The following is an 8732-nucleotide window of genomic DNA, read 5'->3' on the forward strand; positions in this document are numbered from 1 at the left end:
GGGCGCCTCCACGGATGCAGACAAAGACAAGAGGAGGTGGTGGTTACGAGCGGCGGAGAATCAAGCCATTTTGCGGTGCTACACGTACCGATCGAAAGATATGAGGATGGCGAAAATCAAGACGTCTATCGGGACAGCATAGAGGAGGCATTAGAAAAAGGTGTCACCCGAGCAAGCGAATTGGCCTTCAAAAGAGTCGTTATATGCAACGACGGGGCCCGGTCCGGCAACCTACCATGGGAGGTAGCAGAAGAAGCGGCAATGAGGATTCTGCAGCTCCTGATGAAAGCTTCCCACGGGTGGTACAACATCCGCGAGTTGGTGATAGTCACCTCGGTGGCCCAATACCACGAGAGAAAAGAGAGAATACTGAAACCCCTCTTCAAAACTGAGGGGCCAAACAACTGGAGGGCAGGACCGCCGACATACGAGGACGAGAACGCCCCAGTTGTGAAAGCAGTTCTGCCACGGCTCCCGCAATCAGCAAGATTAAAGAAAGAAGCCAGGACCGAGCAGAGGAGCTACCAGGAATCAACACCCGGTCCCTCTACACAAGAGGAGCGACGTCCACCGGTCAGCTTAAGCCAGGAAAAACCTCCAATGGAAAGAAAAACTCCAATCCCCTCTCCCCGGACAGTAGCGGTACAGACAGAAGAGGAAACCCCCGGGCCAACCAGACCACCACGGGGGATCACCAGCCCAGCAGAGTCCGTCGGCCTGCAGACAATGCGCTACTCCGGAGGAGGAGAAGCGCCCATGATAAGGTTCGAAAGTCCCGGCGGGATCAGGAAAAGTCCCAGGACTCCACAGAGAACGCCAGAACCAGTTCAGCCGGCCTCGCCGTCAGCAGAACCAGAACGAGAGGCGCAGGAGGAAGCCGCAGATGTAAGTTCAGATGAAGAAGAAACGGCGCCAAGCCTGACCTCCATCGAATACGAGGCTCCGGGAGGAATAACCGACCTGAAGATGGGAAGCAGAAAAGGCAAGAAGAACGCGCTGCCCCTTGTTTCAGTGTACACGGCTTCGCAGAAATTCCCCCGAGACGAACGCTACGGGCCCATGACCACCAAAGACGGAAGAAAAGCCTATGCTCCAGAGGTCGGTCAAACAGGTTATGATATTCCAGAAATATGGATGCACGACCTCGAGGGAATGAAAGGAACAATGGTCTACGCGAAAAAAGGAGAATGGGCGAATTTTCTAATGACCCCGACCTACGGCTCCCTCGCAACAGCCACGGAGCTAACGGGTAACTTTCGCACAGGCTTTGTGACAATCGTGTACGACGTCATGTTGAGACGCCTGAAGAAAGCAGCCTACAAGCTGGCTGCGGAGGAAGAAAAAGCGCTGCGGCACGACATCTCGGACAGCGAAGACGAACAGCCACCTCCAGGGCAGAGCCTCGCACGAAGCAGCTGCCTCGCCACCGCTGAAGAAAATGACTGCATAACAAAGATGCAGGCTTCCACCCAGAGCTTTGGTGAGTTCAAAAAGATCAAGGCGATGGTGACAAACCGAGACCCAAAAGAATCAGTGCAAGAATATCTGACGCAGAAATGGCTTATGGTAAAAGCTAGCTCCACAAACGATGAGGCGAAAAGATTGTGGCTGGCTCATGTGACGGACCAACCGATGGGTCCCGAAGAAACCGCGGAACAGCACTACCGAAGATTAGTGTTGGAAGACTGCGAAGACGAGGAGTCACACATCGACAAGGCAAGAAAAAGCTTAGACAAAGGGCAAACTCTCACCCAGGCGTGGTACGCCTTGCGACAGGCGATTCCGCCGGACAGAAGTGTGCAAGTCCTTAGGAAGCTGACAAAGGGCCTAATGAATGACATCGATTTCGTGACCCTAAACATCAACAAAAGTACCACAGAGCAAATCCAAGAAACAGTAAGAAAGTGGGATTTGAAGAAAAAACACTTGGAAGACAAAAGAGAAAAAGGAAACCAGCCGAAGCCGCCGGCTCCCAGGCCCTCGTATGACAACGCGAGGCCCACCGAGGGACCCGGTCCTTCACAGACACAGAGAAGGCAGTCGGGAGGATTCCAGAGGAGTCCACAAAACTACGAGCGTGAGCCAGGATTCCGGAGGGGTTCTCAAGGCTACCAAGGCTACCCGCGAGAGCAAGGACCTCAGAGGGGTCCACAAGGCAACCAGAGGGAGCAGGGAGCTCCAAGGCAAGAAGGCTTCCAGAGGCAGGGCGTTTACCACAGGGCCCAGCCGGATCAACAACAGGAGGGGCCACGGCCCCCACCAGCCAACAAGAGCGGTTTTCTCTCTTCCGAGGATTACAACAAGCTGACGACAGAACAGAAACAGGCCCTTCGTGTCTCCCGCATGGAAGCTGGGAGCGAAGGGCAGAGAAAGTAATGGCTAAGCGGGCGCGGGTCACAGTGGATCATGCCTATTGGGTGGGGGACGACATATACACCGACGTGGATGGAATCCCCTATCAGGTAGATACTGGTGCCGAAGTGTCGATGACCCGCAAATGCCTTGAAACAAAAGGACACCTGACTGTTCAACTAGCCGACGGAACCATCAAAAAGATTCCGTTTGGCGTCTGGAAAGGAGTTGTATGGGCTCTAGGACCCTACAATTTAATGACAATAACAGACCTAAAAGAGCTGCATAGCAGCTCAGGAAATCGTACCCCAATACAACAGCGACTCAGAGTCCTCGGGGCAAAACTAATCCAGATGGGATCGTTATCACCAGAGTGGTACAAACCAGTGAACGTTCCAGAAGTGACCAAGCAACAAATCGAAGACAGCGACCTTTCTCCGGAGGGAAAAGAAACGCTAGAAGACATACTTTCCAAAGCCGGAGTGGCTAGGTTCAAAAATGACTGTGGAGACATGGGTGCGAAGTACACCCACACCATAGAAGGGGGTGTACACCCGCCCGTCCGCCAATACCCCCTGAATCCAGGGGCAGTTGCAGAAATGGACCTAATAGTCACGGAACTCAGCGAACTAGGAGTGGTGCGCGAGGAGCCAAATCCCATCACAAACAGCCCAATACAGGCAGTCAAGAAGCCTGAGTCATCGGGAGGAGGATGGAGACCTGTTATCAACTTCAAGGCCCTCAACCGCAGGACTGTCGCCAACCGAGCCAGCCTGATCAACCCCCAAGGGACGCTGAAGACACTAAGACTGAAAAGGTACAAATCCTGCATAGATCTGGCAAACGGATTTTTCTCGTTGAGGCTAGCCAAAGCCTCCCAAGGCAAGACAGCGTTCACCCACAAAGGTAAAGCGTACGTCTGGGAGCGGCTACCGCAAGGCTACAAAAACTCTCCGAATGTTTTCCAGTCGGCAGTAATGGACATACTTGACGGCCTAGAGACAACAATCTACATCGATGATGTGTTCATTGCGGATGACACCGAAGAAGAACATCTGAAAAAATTGAGAAAAGTCACAGAACGACTAACAGCGGCAGGCTTGAAATTGAATCTGAAAAAATGCCAATTTGGACGATTCCAAGTGAACTACCTGGGGTTCCAGGTCTCCAACGACCTGGGACTCTCAGACGGATTCCGGGAAAAAGTGGAACCTCGCTGAACGAACTACAGAAGGTGCTGGGGCTCTGCAACTACGTTAGGGACCATGTCCCTAGCTACCAGAAGTATGCAAGACCACTGTATGTAAAACTACGAAAAGAAAAGCCAGAAGATGCCCACAAGAAGTGGGAATGGACCGCAACGGATCAAAACAGTTTGGAAAACCTGCGGACAGCCATTAAAGAAGCTTTGCGGCTGGAGCCACGAAGCCTTACAACAAAGCTGGTGGCAGAGGTCAGTTGCAACGACAACGGAACGCATTTTCGCAACGCAAAAGTGGACCAGTGGTGCCAACAGCATGGGGTAATAAGGATCTACTCTCCCCCATACACCCCCCAGGCTAACGGGGTGGTGGAAAGGACCATTGGCTTGGTGAAAAGTTGGATTGGGAAAAATGCCAACTCGAGAGAATGGAGCACTAAGACCCTGGAGATCGCCAAGGCCCTGAACGACCGCTACCGAAGTGACAGGCCCTCCCCTGCGGAGGAGCTGATGCGCCGCCCCTTCACATCACAGGAAGTGGGGCGGGGCTCAGAAGACAAAGAGCCCAAGCTTGAGCAAAAGGTGCCACTTCGAGTAGGACAGCGCGTCTGGATCAAGGCTCAGGTCGGTGCTTCTAACTCTGCAGTCAAAGCCAAGTACGATAAATCAGACATAATTGTCAAGATTTTGGACAGTAATGCTGTTCAACTCAAGAAGAAAGGAATCCAAGGAGTAGGGCAGCTGAAGCCAGTTCCGTATTAGGAGAAAACCAGGAACTCAAGAATGGCCACCAACATACAAGCTTTACCACCCTTTGTCAGAGTGGCCAATGTCAAAGGGGTGGTTAACATGAGAAGGAGTACTACGGGGCTCTGGGCAGGAAGAGCCCTGAGGAAGTTGGGTTGTGCAAGAAGTGATTTCTCTCCGGAGAAAAAAGAAGTGTTGCAATGGAGAGAAATTAAGAATGACTGTGTGGTCTGCCTGCTGCCGACCACCCTAGCCGTTTCATGGCAGGGACCCGGAGACCAGAAACCACTCCGGGTCACAGGAAAAAGAAAAGAGTTTAACCGCATGCGCCATAAACCGGTGAAGGTTATGGATGCATGCATATGCGGTACATGCCGTGTGGAGAAGTTAACAAGGTTAACCTTCATCACCTAGTGGTGATCGACAGCTGGGAGCAGGCATCAGGACCGTCTTCACCAGAGGACGACGTGCTCGTCATCACTGCCCTGGCCGACGAAAGCTTCCTGTGAGATTCCTACTAGCTAAGGCGAGGCAGCCTGTGACCTCAAGAAGGGGATGTCAAGAAGAGTTGAGCCCACAGAGCTGCCTCGAAAACATGCATACACGATCAGGGGAAGGTCAGGATATAAAAAGCATATAATCAGAAATCAATAGTTAAAGTGTAATCGAAAGATAAAGTGTATGATCGTTACATAACAAATGTTTAATACACAGAGTGATTTAACAAATGTAAACCTGATAATAATATGTGTATCTGAGTATAGTGCAGTCTGAGTGTAGAAAGTACGGAGAAAGAGGAAGTAAGCAGGGTGTTGGCTTCAAGGGATTGGGAAATAATGATGGTTGAGAAGAAAAGACACAAAGCACAATAATGATGAAGGATGAGATCAATAATCATTTTATAAGCAAATGTGTACTAACCAAACCGATTTAACAAATGTAAAAACTGATTAACAAATGTTCTGTGTGACCGGAGCTGCGATGTAAGAAAAGTGTTTTGTCAGGATGAGTTGGCAAAAAGAGAAAGGGGAAGTGCAACAGATGTTGAACACCCAGACAGGGAAGTTGGGGTGATTTCCTCATGCACACACACACAAAAGTTAGGTACTTTTCGAAGCACAGGCACCAGATCAATGATGTCATGTTAATCACGGGCTGAGGGACCCCGTGTTGAGGAAGAGGGGGGAGAGACGCGAGAGGCAGCCCAAAAGTGTTATAAAAGAAGTAACTTGCAAACAGCAAGACGGGATTTCATCGCGGATGCCGTACCAAGTGCATCGGAGGAAGATACAGACGCCTGCAACTGATGTATTGAGGGCTTCGTCTCTGTTCACGGAAAGGAGACCTCTGTTCGTGGACATTGAGATTAAAAGACGAAGTTTCTAACTCTCCCCACTGCTTGACTTTTAACATCTGGACGACGGAGAAGCCGCGGCAGCCTAGAAAGACTTTGTACTGAGTTTTGAGGAACTGTTGAACGGGCTCCGTTGCAGAGCAGGAGGACCGAGGGTCCGGCCGGACCTTCGCTCCTAACAACTCCAAAAGAACCATCATCGCACCATTGAAATCCAGCTCCAACCGAGCCGTCTCGGCAACTAAAACTAATGAGTATAATCGAAGAAGATAATTAAATTGACTAATCATGTGTAGTGACATTTTATGTGAGCTGTAGCTGTAACCCTTGCAAACTAACTAAATATAACCTGCAATAAATATCTAATCTGCATTTAAAGTGAAATTCTCAAGTGCATTAATTTGCTCGAGTAGTAAAGAGTTCCTCGTGACAGTAAAAAGTTAAAGCTATTGTATGTCTAACAACTGAGTTCTGAAAGGTTATTCTAGAGACCGAATCCACTTAACAATCCCTTACGGTTTTAGCAAGAATTAATCCTAGCCGTTAAAACCTAACCTGGCATTTACCAAGAGCATGGATCCATAAGAGGGAAGCTGCCATAACCGACGCGACTGGTAGGAGCGCCCGGGGCCAGGACTGGTCTCTCGGCCGAGTGCGCTCTGACCGGAGGAAGCAGGGTAGACGTTGGGAGTAACGGCAGTTAGCGGAGCCAGGCGAGTTCCCTCGCAAGAACACCAGCTCGACAATCTTTTAATAGAGAGCTGAGTCAGTAAGTAGCCCCGTATCGGGCCAGAAGTACCCCAGGATCTAACAATATATATATATATATATATATATATATATACACACTGTGGCATCACAAGGGGACAGGTTGTGGAGGGGCGCTACATATATGCCTGGAGGGGCCTGGAGTTATTCATGGCTTTTTTGTTTGAGGTGTGATTTTTGGAGTTAAAGGAACTGCCAGTGAGATGGGCCAATAAAACCTTTATTTTTGTTTATACGGTCTGATTGTGCCTGTTTGATGCTCTCTTTTGCACTGCCCCACCCTAGGGATAACCCGTGACACGACAACACACATTCACACACATATATATATATATTTGATATTTTTGTGATAGTTCAGTTGACCAGTGCTAACCACAGCTAACAGTGTTTACCTGAGGGGGAACTGGAGGCTGCTGCTATGTTTCCATGATGACGCTGACGTTATGTCGAAGCATCTTTCCCCATTCGTTAGCTCGTCAGCTAACTCGCCTCATGACGGTAAAAGGTTTATTTCTATCTGCACATGACGTTGTGATACAGTCTGAGTGATCAGCCCTGTTTTATTTCTCATTTGTTTCCATGTAAAGTTTCCAGCTTGAATATTAAATATCATACATTTATGTTGCTTTTTGTTCTGCTGTAAAAACCTTGTTGTGTGGAAACTTGAGCTGTCAGACAGAGTACTCCCCATCACCATCATCATCATCATCCTCATCATCATCCCCATCATCATCATCATCATCATCACCATCACCATCATCATCACCACCATCATCACCATCATCCTCACCATCATCATCATCATCATCCCCATCATCATCATCACCATCATCATCATCATCATCACCATCATCATCATCATCACCATCATCATCATCATCACCATCACCATCATCATCACCATCATCATCTCCATCATCACATCCTCATCCCCATCATCATCACATCCTCATCATCATTCATCATCCCCATCATCATCATCATTCATCATCCCCATCATCATCATCATTCACCATCCTCATCCCCATCATCATCACCATTCATCATCCTCATCCCCATCATCATCACATCCTCATCATCATTCATCATCCCCATCATCATCATCCTCATCACCATCATCACATCCTCACCATCATCACATCCTCATCCCCATCATCATCATCATTCATCATCCTCATCCCCATCATCATCACATCCTCATCATCATTCATCATCCCCATCATCATCATCATTCATCATCCTCATCACCATCATCACATCCTCACCATCATCACATCCTCATCCCCATCATCATCACCATTCATCATCCTCATCCCCATCATCATCACATCCTCATCATCATTCATCATCCCCATCATCATCATCATTCATCATCCTCATCACCATCATCACATCCTCACCATCATCACATCCTCATCCCCATCATCATCATCATTCATCATCCTCATCCCCATCATCATCACATCCTCATCATCATTCATCATCCCCATCATCATCATCATTCATCATCCTCATCACCATCATCACATCCTCACCATCATCACATCCTCATCCCCATCATCATCACCATTCATCATCCTCATCCCCATCATCATCACATCCTCATCATCATTCATCATCCCCATCATCATCATTCATCATCCTCATCACCATCATCACATCCTCACCATCATCACATCCTCATCCCCATCATCATCATCATTCATCATCCTCATCCCCATCATCATCACATCCTCATCCCCATCACCATCATCACATCCTCATCCCCATCATCATCATCACATCCTCATCCTCATCACCATCATCATCACATCCTCATCCCCATCATCATCATCATCACATCCTCATCCCCATCACCATCATCACATCCTCATCCCCATCATCATCATCATCACATCCTCATCCTCATCCCCATCATCATCATCATCATCCCCATCCTCCTCCTCCTCATCCTCACCACCACCTCAATAAGCTCTGTTCTCTGAAGAGCATCTTTCTGTGATGACTTTGTGTGTTGTGATATCAAACCTTCACTCTGAATGTGTAACAGCACTTTGACTGTTGGCATTGTGAGTGAGTATTAATTATCAGTTCATAGTTTGTTGTTGGTTCCTGTTCTCAGGGTGGAGCCCCGTTATTATTAATAATCGTCAATCATCTTACTGACATTAATAATTCTATTGATGTTAATAATTTAGTTTTTCATATCTGCTGATAACTCAAACACGCTCCTTTTCATTCACAACTAAATACTTCATAAAATACGTGAATGGAAACACGGTGATTGTTGTGGATAAATATCTGGTGTGC

This window comes from Melanostigma gelatinosum (genome assembly GCF_949748355.1).
Source record: "Melanostigma gelatinosum genome assembly, chromosome: 21".
NCBI lineage: Eukaryota > Metazoa > Chordata > Actinopteri > Perciformes > Zoarcidae > Melanostigma > Melanostigma gelatinosum.